Consider the following 11,268-nt stretch of genomic DNA (forward strand, 5'->3'; position numbering starts at 1 on the left):
CGGGGATGAGATGGGGCCTCCTTTACCTGGGCTGCGGAGGGCGGAAGCGGCCCCGGGGCAGGCTGGGAGATGTAGTTCCTGACTCTCCCCGGAGCGGAAGTGACGTTGGGGGGAGAGGCGGAACCGGGCTGCGAAGGAGCGTTGGGCGCTGCGGCTCTGCCTGGCTCGCGCGGGGCCGTTGGAGCCTCTCCCGGGCCGGAGAAGGGTTGGTGCCGTTGGGGCTCTGGGCATGCGCAGATCGCGGCGGGAGAGACCGTCATTAACGCCCCCCCGTGCCCGGCCCGGGGTCCCTGCCGGGCGGGGGCTGGAGGGGGGGGGGGTGACCGGCCTGGGGGGGGGCTGGGGCGGGCGGGAAATGTCGGTGCAGCCCGGACATGGCCGGGGGGGGGCAGGTGACCCCCGAGGAGCGGGGAGAGAAAGGGGGGGGGCTGAGATCCCCTCGGATTTACCGCTGCCCCCTCCCGTGGGGACCCCCCTCCTCCCCCGTCCTGCCCCCTTTCTCCCTAGAGAGCCACGAGCAGCGCCCAGGGTGACCCCCCCTCCCCCAACCCCTGAGAAGTTCCCTGTCCCCCCCCCCCCCGATTGTGCCCCATTTTCTCTCCCCTTCGCCAGTGGCCAGTTCAGATCTCAGGTTTGGGGGGTTTCCCCCATTTCCACCTGCAGGGATTTGTCCTTGTGCGGGTGGGAAATGGTTCCCCCGAGTGATTCCTGAGCTGGGCAGAGGGTGAATGGGCAGAGGCTGGGGGGGCCCTGAGACAGGGACACCTCTGGGCTGGGCTGGGGGGGCCACCCTCTGCTGGCAACGGGGCCTGGGAAGGGCCAGGAAGGGGAGGGAGGAGCAAGTGTCCCCCATGGAGAGGGCCCAGCCCCAGGTTTCCCCTCCCAGCTACTCCTCAGCACCTGCTGGCCCTGTGAGTGTGAGGCAAGAAGAATCCATCTCATTCTGTTGTTGATTGAATATCCCTGTATAATCCCCTCCAATTTCCCCTCCCTTCTCTTGAACTGTTAAATGCTGATGTAAAATCTTCCAGATGTTGGTGCTTCTGTCTCACATTAGCAAATATATTGTTTGTGCCCCATTTTCTCCTCAGTTCTGAAATACTGATATCAAATTCTCAAAAATCTTCCCACTTTTCTCTCCAGGTGTGTGACTGAGACCAGGACTCTTATCGTACTGAGCGTGGCCCTGTTCTCCAGGTGCTGCAGAGACCCCAGGTGAGATCAGACCCCACTGTTGTGCCAGGTAAAACTGAGGCCTAGACCGACATCACGGCCCCCTTTAAGCCAGGCGGTGCACGACTGTGACCTAAACTGCTGCATCCATTGTGCTGGGCACTTTAGAGACCTCGACTGAGATCTGTGTCCCCGTTGGGCCTGGCACTGCACTGACCCCAACCCAGATCACGCCCCACCACTGTACTGTGCACTGCACAGACCCTGACAGAGATCCTGCCCCCACATTTTACCAGTTGCTGCAGGGGCCCTAAACAAAATTAGGGATCCTGTAATGCTGGGAGTTGCAGAGTCACTGACTGAGGTCAGGCCCCTGTTATGCAGAGCTCTGCACAGACACGGAGATCAGGGTCCCCATTGTGACAGGTGCTGAACAGACACCAAGGATATCTCTACCCTGCCATTAAAACCCCCAGCTGGCCCATGCCAGGTGACTCAGGCTCACGGGCTCAGGCGAAGGGGCTGTTTAATTGCAGTGTAGATGTCTGGCCTCGGGCTGGGGCCAGGCTGTAGGACCTTGCGAGGTGGGAGGGTGCCAGACCTTGAGCTGCAGCCCCAGCCGGAACATGGACACCACAATTAAACAGCCCCACAGCCTGAGCCGTGTGAGCCCAAGTCAGCGGGCACGGGCCAGCCGCCGGTGTCTGACTGCAGTGTCGACATGCCCACAGGGACAGGCCTTGCCACAAAAAGCTCAAAGGCTAAATAGGCCAATGGTGGGAGGCGACTCCATTTTACAGATGGGGAAACAAGCTCAGAGAGCTGAAGTAATTTGCTCAAGTTTGCATGGAGAATTTGGGGCAGAACCTAGATTGTTTGAATTCTTGCCTCTCCCCTTAAACCCAAGCCCAGCGTGTGTGTGTGCAGCATTGTTTGGCCTGTGTTTGCCTTGCATTGGCTTCCAAGGGAGACTATGGAATTTCCTTCACTGGAGGTTTTTAAGACCAGGTTAGAGATACACCAGTCTGGGAATGTCTAGGGATACTTGGTCCTGCCTCAGCACAGGGGGCTGGAGTAGACGCCCTCTCAAGATCCCTTCCAAGCCTAATTGAAATAATTCTCTTTTGTGCTGTGTCCTGTTCTACGCTGAGCTGTTTTGCCTGTTGCCTTTTGGAACTATGATGCACCATGCTGTGTTGCATAGTTTTATGATGCGTTATTTTGCCTCAGCTGGTTTGGTGTCTGTGTTATGTTGGTTTGAGTTGAGCTCTTTTGCATTGTGTACTTTTGTTCTAAGGTGTGTTAGTTTGCATTGTGTTGCTTTCTTCTCCTTAGTATTGTGTCATTTTATGCTGTGCAGTGTAGTTTTTTGTTTTGTTTTTTGAATTGCCTGACACCATGTTCTCATTTGGTTTCATCATGTTGTTTTATACGTATCTATATCGCATAACATCATAGCAATGTAGAGCTGGACAGGACCTTAAGATGTTGTCATGTCCAGCTCCTTCTGCCGAGGCAGGACAAGTGTATGTAGATTGTCTCTGACAGAGCTTTGTCCTACTTGTTCTTAAAATCTTCCAGGGACAGAGACTCCCCAGCCCCCTTGTAAGACTATTCCCGAGCTGAACTGCCTCAGCTCTGGGGACACCCACACAGACTGTAGTGGTGAGCAGCTCTGGAGAGAGAGACCACCCCAGTGAGTGACAGCTGGGTAAAGAGACTGAAGTTGGGAGGAGAAACATTGACGTATCCAAGGTCACCCAGGCTGTCCGTGATGGAGCTAGAACTAGATCCCAGTTCTAGTGCCACCGTACTGCTGTTTTGGGCACTGAAGATCTCTGCCACCCTGGTGTTTTAGGCACTGGTGCAAACCCTTAGTACAGACAGAATTTACACTAGTGCACTCTGATTGGCTCTGGTGCACTATGTCCCTATTTGAAGGCTTGCAGGGGATAGGGGAGGGGGGCAGTGACCTCGCAGAGGCCTGGGGCTGGCTGAACAGTGCAGCTGGTAAGGGAGGGGCAGCAGTGAGTGCTGGAGGTATGAGCCAGGAGCACAGCCCCACAGGGCTGGACACTGACTTCTCCTGACCCATGACCCATACACCCAGCTGTGTGCAGGGACCACAGCTGAGCTGCCTGCCAAGACAGCCTGTGCATCCATGGGCAAACCACCTCTTTCTGCAGCCTAATACAATGGGGTCTGGGGACCTTCCCAAGCTGCGGGTGATGTGGCTCTGGCGTTAACGGGATCTGTTCCTGGCTCTGTCCCTGACCTGCTTGGTGACCTTGGGGAAGTCACAGCCCCTCTCTGTTTTCCTCCTCCCCATTGTTTACTTGGATTGTGATCTCTTTGGGGCAAGGACTGTCCCTCTCTGTCTGTGCAGTGCCCAGCACAATGGGGCTGCTGATCTCAGTCAGGTTCTCTACCATGTGCTGCACAATGGGGCCCTGATCTCCATCAGTGTCTGTGCAACACAAAGCACAGCTTATAGACTCACAGACTTTAAGGGCAGAAGGTAGAGGTGTATGTCAGATGAGGTCTCATCGGTGCCTTGTATAACAGTACTGACCCTTTCATGTATAGCTCAGTGGTTTTAGCACTGGCCTGCTAAACCCAGGGTTGTGAGTTCAATCTTTGAGGGGGCCATTTAGGGATCTGGGGCAAAAATCTGTCAGGGGATTGGTCCTGCTTTGAGCAGGGGGTTGGACTAGATGATCTACTGAGGTCCCTTCCAACCCTAATAATCTATGATTCTATGTGTCTGCTGGAAATCCCTCACCTGATGTATCCTAGGACTGCATTAACCTATTTCACGGCTGCATCACATTGGCAGCTCATAATTATCCTGTGATCAGCCAGTCTCCTCCTCTGTCACTTCCAAAGGACAAATCCCCAGCTTATTGCAAAATTTTGCACTTGGGGACTAACAAGTCGAATTTGTGCACTATTGATTTTCATCCCATTTCAATTACTCCAGCTTTCAAGGACATGCAGCTTTTCTTGTATGATTTTCCTGTCCTCCTCCATATTGGCAATCCCTCCCGGCTCTGTGTCCCACTCCCACTTCTTGTGCCAAGATCACTAATAAAAGTGTTGAGTAAGACTGGTCCCAAGACTGATCCGAGGAACTGCACTAGTAACTCCCTCCAACCTGACAACTCACCCTTCAATATGACCCCCTTGTAGACTCCCCTTTAACCAATTCTTTATTGACCTTTCGGTTCTCATATTAATCCCCATTGTCTCCAATTTAACAAATAGTTTCCCATGTGGAACTGTATCAAAAGCCTTACTGACATCCAGATCAGGTTTCTCTGGCACAAACTACCTTTTGTAACACCATGTTTTATTTATTTATAGTGCTGAAGGCTGGGAGGAAGTGTTAGCAGTAGGCTGAGAAAGGCCATGTGGAGATGGGGGAGGGGATGGCAGACAGTGGGGAGGCAGGAGGATGTGGCATTGGAGGTGTATCTGGGATTGTGTTTTGTAGGAGTCCATATCTCTGCTCCCTGTGGCCGTGGCTCGTTCCGTACCAAAGCAGCATGTCAGCAGAGCAGACGCACATACCGTAGCTCTGCCTGGAACACGCAGAGTTCACTGTCAGACGGGCTGGGCGATTTTTCAGGGACCCAGCTTGATATGCCTGGCTGGGGTGGGTTCAGTTGGACACAGGTCTGGGGCTCTGATAGTTTGCGATGTTCCTTTTTGCATAGTCAGTTCTTTCCATTTATTGTTTTACCCCCGCCTATGCCCGAGGCCGCTCTCTTCGTAACTTGCTTCGGTTATTTCACTTCCAGTTTTTAAATGGGATCTAAGAATTGCAAAGCTGAATGAAAGATAAACAAACAGAACCATTTGAATGTCGGCCCAGAGCTGGTAGAATGGTACCTAGTGCGGTCGGCTGTAATGACCGGGTTTCCTACAGTGTTTTCTGGTGGGGCGGATAAAGCAACGTCAAAGAGCCAAATGTGCGTTTGAGGGTGAAAGGGCTCGTCAGGTGTTTGCTCTCTAAGGAGCATGTCACCGGCCAGGGCCTGCAGTCTGTCAGGAGAGGTGCGCTGGGGTGTATTTAGGTATCTGAAAATAAAAGGTGAAGACGGCTGGTTCACAATATTCAATGAAATCTTGCAAGCAATTATACAAATGGATCCTACTGCTGTTAAAACAACATGGTATTAATATTGATTCAAAACTGACATTAAAATTAGGAGAGGAATGCATGAGAAATGAACTGACACCTACTTACCATTTCTTAATGCCTAAAATTTTGACACTCCCTCACAGCATCTTTTTTTCAAAGTGATGCACAGCACACAGTCAAGTTAATGAATGAAAGCACGCCCATTATTGACTGCTTTGTGCTGCATGAGCATCTGATTAAGCACCTAATTACTGTAGCACTGTAAGTGGAAATGCATCAACCCAGCTTAGCTCCAAGGTGTTTAGATGTGAATGAAAAGTTTCTAAATTAAATACATGGCAGAATGGTTAATGGGGAAAATACACTGAAGTGCCTCTACCCCGTCCTGTTGACTTGTTCTCCCAACTCCCCCATGAGTTCTGGCCTCTTGGTCAACTCAGCTCCCAGTCCCACATCAGCTGTGCCGTGTCCCAACCTAACCCATTTCTACTGCAATTCTTCACCCTCCTCATCCAGGCAGGGGGTTGGCGCTGCAGCCCTTAAGGTACCTGCGTTAATCACTGTGTCTCATACTGGGGCTATTTAGATTTCAGGGAACGATTTCTCAGAATTACTGACTCTGGGAGGTGGGAGAGAGGAGAGGCTGAGAGAGCGTTTGCTCTTACGGCCACGTTCAACTCTGGTAGCCTCCATGTTACCTCATCCTCCACCCTCCCCTATGTCTCTGCCCATGTCAGTTTCACCTGATCATAATGCCACTGGCTTCAGCAGAGCTCCTAGACAGGAGCTACATCATGAGGGGGTTACGATACTGAGAGTAAAATACATCACAAGGAGGGTGTAATTATCCTGAAGTGAAAGACTTCAAGTACTTCATTACTTAAAATTACGCTTGAAAGGATTGGATTTTTATTAATAAATTGCAGTAAATGTTAATTTCACTGTACACACACACAGATGAAAAAATATTGATATAGGTAATATACAGAAATGCTTCTGGAGAAAGTGGAGTTTGATTTAAGGATATTTACACTGTATATTTTGGGTGTGACATTGACAATTTCTCTTTGAACAGTTCTATGTTTTGGCTTTTGGACTCTCAACAGTTACTGTTATTAAATAATTGTTGTCTGACGACCCCCATAACTTCCACAGCTCTGAACATTGAAATTGTAAACATTGAAAAAAGGGCTTAAAAATAAATCTCTATCTCTTGAAATTAAAAGAAAGAAATAGACACAATGAATTTTGTCAAACCCACTTAACAGCAATTGCAATATGCTAGGGGATGGAAATTCACAACTAAGGCACCAACCTTAATTCTGCCCTGTAGGGAGACCAGGCAATTGCCGTAGGACTACGAATTAGGCATTTTAGTGTATATCATTCCAGATTACAAATCGGTATGATCTAAAGACACATGAGATCTTTTCCTCAGGATATCACCATCACTGGGGCCTTGTCTACACTACAAGACTATTTCGAATCAACTTAGTTCGAATTTGTTGGTTCGACCTTATGAAGTCGAATTTGTGTATCCATACTAAATACACTAATTCGAATTTCTGAGTCCACATTCACGGGGCCAGCGTCGACTTTGGAAGCGGTGCACTGTGGGAAGCTATCCCACAGTTCCCGCAGTCCCCGCTGCCCATTGGAATGCTGGGTAGAGCCCCCAATGCCTGCTGGGGGGAGAAATGTGTCGAGGGTGGTTTTGGGTAAGTGTCGTCATTGAACCGTCAATCACAACCTCCCTCCCTCCCTCCTTGAAAGCGCCTGCGGGCAATCTGTTCGTGCACTTTTCTGGTCAGTGACAGCGCGGACGCCACAGCACTGCAAGCATGGAGCCCGCTGCGATCATCGCCGTTTTCTCCTCCTCGCACTTTATCGTCCACCTCTTCCACAGTCAGCTGATGAGAAATTGGGCTACTTTTCAATGGTGCTGCAAGCACTGGGGGACCATAGGGGACGTTTTGCAAACATCAACGTCGGGTGGCCGGGCAAGGTTCATGATGCGTGTATTTTCAGGAACTGTGGGCTGCTCAGACGCCTGCAGGAAGGTAGTTTCTTCCCGGACCACGAAATAACTGTTGTGGATGAGCAGATTCCTAAAGTCATCCTCGGGGACCCAGCCTGCCCGCTAATGCACTTGCTCATGAAGCCCTATACAGGCGCCTGGGACAGCGACAAGGAACTCTTCAAATACCAGCGAGCAGCGTGACCTGTGACTGTTCAGTTTCTTTACAGAGAAGCTGAACCTGCCCCTGTTTCTTTACCCACTGACTGTTGACTCTCCTCTTCGGTTACATACCCCGTTCACCCCGTTACCCCCACTTCCAGCACACGTGTAAAAATAAAATACATGTCCCATTATTACTTAACAAAGGTTTCTTTATTCATGACTTTTCGTGAAAGGGTTGAAACTGGGACGCAGACTGTGCTGGGTAGGGTGTGCGGTGATGTAAAGACCGCCTCTAAACTCAAGGAATGACAGGCTCCTGCTCCTAGAGCGGTCCGCAGTGCCGGAATGCTTCTTTCAACAGAACCTGCCATCCCTCTTTATGGAATTCTGTGTGCGGGCGGATATGTGACCTTGTGGTGGAGGAGGACGGATACAGATTCCTCAGCTGCGTGACTCAGCGGTCCAGGACAAGGACCGCTGTATAAGATCTGTAACCGCCCTCCCCCGCTGCAAAGTCACATCTCCCCCGCCCACACAGATCCTGGAAACCACCTCCCATAACGACCAGGGTGCCTACTGACTGCACCGTGTGTGTGACCCGCTACTGATCCTGCCCCCATGTCTGTACCCTGGGAAAGGTGACTGTCCTATGCAATTAACCACCCCCTTCCCCACGCCCCCCATTCAAACACAGTCTTCTTTGAAAAAACATAACGGAAACAGTAATTAACAGCAAAGCATTTTTATTAATTAAGTAGACAGGGGATGGGACTGGGATTGGGACTACTGTGAGTCTGGAAGTGAAGGACTTCGGCAAATGTAGGGTATGAGAGCTTTTGGGTACTTGAGCACTGTGCTGTGGTGCAGTGACAGTATTCACGTCCCCGGCCGCCCCTCCTCCTGATTATTTTCGGTGAAGGGGGTATGGGACTTTGTGGCAGGGGAGTGCGGTTGCAGATACACTGCAGGGTGTCTCTGTCCTCCTGCGGTCCTGCAGAACATCCACAAGGCGCCTGAGCGTGTCCGTTTGCTCCCTCACTAGTCCAAGCAGCGTTTCAGTCGCCTGTTTGTCTTCCTCATGCCACCTCTCCTCCCGTTCGCTGTGTGAGCGCTGGCACAGAGAGACGGTCTCCCTCCACTGGCTCTGCTGGTCCGCCTCTGCTAGGTAGCAGCCCATACGTTCCTCGAACATCTTGTCCCTTGTCTTTTTCTTTCGCCGCCTAATATTTGCCAGCCTCTGCGAGGGGGATGCTGTGGCAGGTCTGGAGACAGTGGAAGCTGTGAGATGGGAAACAGGGAGTGAATTCCTTGCAAAGATACATTTTTGCGAACAATTAACTGAATCTAGGCTGTCTCTGTGAATTCTGGGTTGAGACCCCGGTGCCTGCTGGGGCACAAATCATTTTCGCGGTGGATTCTGGGTAAATGTCGCCAGTCATTCCTTCCTCCGGGAAAGCAACGGCAGACAATCATTTCAAGCCCGTTTTCCCAGAATTGCCCTGGCATACGCCATAGCGTGGCAACCATGGACACTGTTTTGCCTTTTGTGTATGTCACCGTATGTGTACTAGATGCCGCTGACAGAGGCGGGCCAGCAGCGCTACACAGCAGCATGCTTTTGCTTTTGCATGACAGCAGAGATGGTTACCAGCCATATTGTACCATCTACCATACCATAAATTGGTAATAAGATGGGCATGGTTACCTGTCCTTTTGCACTGCCCCATTTGGTGCTGTCATAAGTGCCCCTGGCCGAGCAGCCAGGGGCGCAAAAGCAAAAATTGGGAATGACTCCCTGAGTCAATCCCTCCTTTTTGGTATCTAAAAATAGAATCAGTCCTGCCTAGATTATGGGCAAGTGTACTAGAGAACCACTGTATCATAGAACCAGAGAGCACAGCTGCTCTGTGTCCGATCCTGCATAAATTATGAGCTGTATGCTATTCACAGGGGGTGCTCCTGCAACAACACCACCTGTTCATTCCGTTCTTACCCCAGCCTTCCTGGGCTACCATACCATTGTCCCAACACTTGTGTGATGAAGTAATAAAGAATGCAGGAATAAGACACAGTGACTTGTTTGTGAGAAATGAGTGGAAGGAAGCCTCCAGCTGCAATGATAGTCCAGGCAGGACATTAAGGAGTGTGGATGAAGGAGCCCATCATCCCTCTGCTACTCCAGGGGCAATTGAATCTTTTATTTACAATGAAGGGTGGGGGCTGATGGAGCTCAGCCCCCTGTTGCAATGATGAGGACGGTTACCAGCCATATTGCACCATCTGCCATCAAAAATTAGGGACAGGCGCCCTTGATCGACCTTACTGATGCTAGTCGGCATGGTTACCAGCCCTTTTGCACTGCCCCATGTGCCAATAGGCTGATGATGAGGACGGATACCCATCTTTTTGTACCATCAGCCATCCATAGCGTGGGGGGAGCAAGGATGTTGGTGTTGAGTGCTGCACCATCGCGTCTATCTGCAGCATTCAGTAAAGATAGGGTGACATGTAAAAGAGTCAACAGAGGATTGTTTTCACTTCTGGTGGTGGGTGGGGTGTGTGCGCAAATTGCCGAACTATGCCCTGACCCACCGCAGACACTGTGTTTGACCCTAGAAGCATTTGGAGCTCATCCAAGAATGCAAATGATTTTCGGAGACAGCAGGAACTGTGGGATACCTTGCGTCCTCATTCCCCCCTCCCTCCATGAGCGTCCATTTGATTCTTTGGCTTTCCGTTACGCTCATCACGCAGCTGCGTGCTGAGTCTGTGCTATGCCGTCTGTCCGTGGATTTATTAAAAATAGTTTGGACCAGGCGCACCATAACAGTAATTCCACTACTTAGATGCATGAGTCTCCTAGCGAGATCACCGTGAGGACGGGCACTGAAGGAGATAGAGAGCGCATGCTGCGTGAAATCTATCACGAACCACGGACCTATGCAGCCGTGCTCGGGGAGGCAATGCTCCCTGAATACCGCATGAAAGCCTCGCGCGGAAAAGGGTGCTATCACGGAGCACCCAATAAGGCAGCTCTCCCCAGGAAGCTCGGACTGCTGCCCAGAGCGTCAACAGAGTGGTGCACTGTGGGATAGCTCCCGGAGCTACTAAGTTCGATTTGCATCCACACCTAGCCTAATTCGAGCTAGCCATGTCGAATTTAGCGTTACTCCACCTGTCGGGGTGGAGTACCGAATTCGAACTAAAGAGCCCTCTAGTTCGAATTAAATGGCTTCCTGGTGTGGACGGTTGAGCGGTTAGTTCGAATTAACGCTACTAAATTCGAATTAAAGTCCTAGTGTAGACCAGGCCTGGGTTGTTTCTCTTAGTGGTAATTCCCAGAAGTGAACAGATTAGTAACATTATCAGTTATGAAGTGGCCATTTCAGATTCCTGGGGAGTGTTGTATTTTGCACTAGGGGCCAGGTCCTTGGAGAGACGGAACCTTGGTTTCATTTTAACTTCTCCATGCTGAGCAGCTCCTGGAATTTTGTTCAAAGTATTTACATGTTTCCCTGCCCTGTTCTTAAAAGTGCTGCTTTAGAAAGTGGGGAAGGGCAGGAACTGACTGCACGATCCGTAGCTGAGTCCCTTAGATATTTATAGCTCATCAGAAGGAGGACGGGGTTTGGTGGGTGTCTGGGGATTTAATAATAAACACACAAATATCATTGTTCTTAGTGAATTTTCATCTTCTAATTCCCATAACCCACTAATTATCCCTGGCTGCTCCCGGCAGTCTGGGGAGGGATAACTAGTCAACTCCTGT

Source organism: Mauremys mutica, unplaced genomic scaffold, assembly GCF_020497125.1.
Source record: "Mauremys mutica isolate MM-2020 ecotype Southern unplaced genomic scaffold, ASM2049712v1 Super-Scaffold_100054, whole genome shotgun sequence".
In the NCBI taxonomy this organism is placed as follows: domain Eukaryota; kingdom Metazoa; phylum Chordata; order Testudines; family Geoemydidae; genus Mauremys; species Mauremys mutica.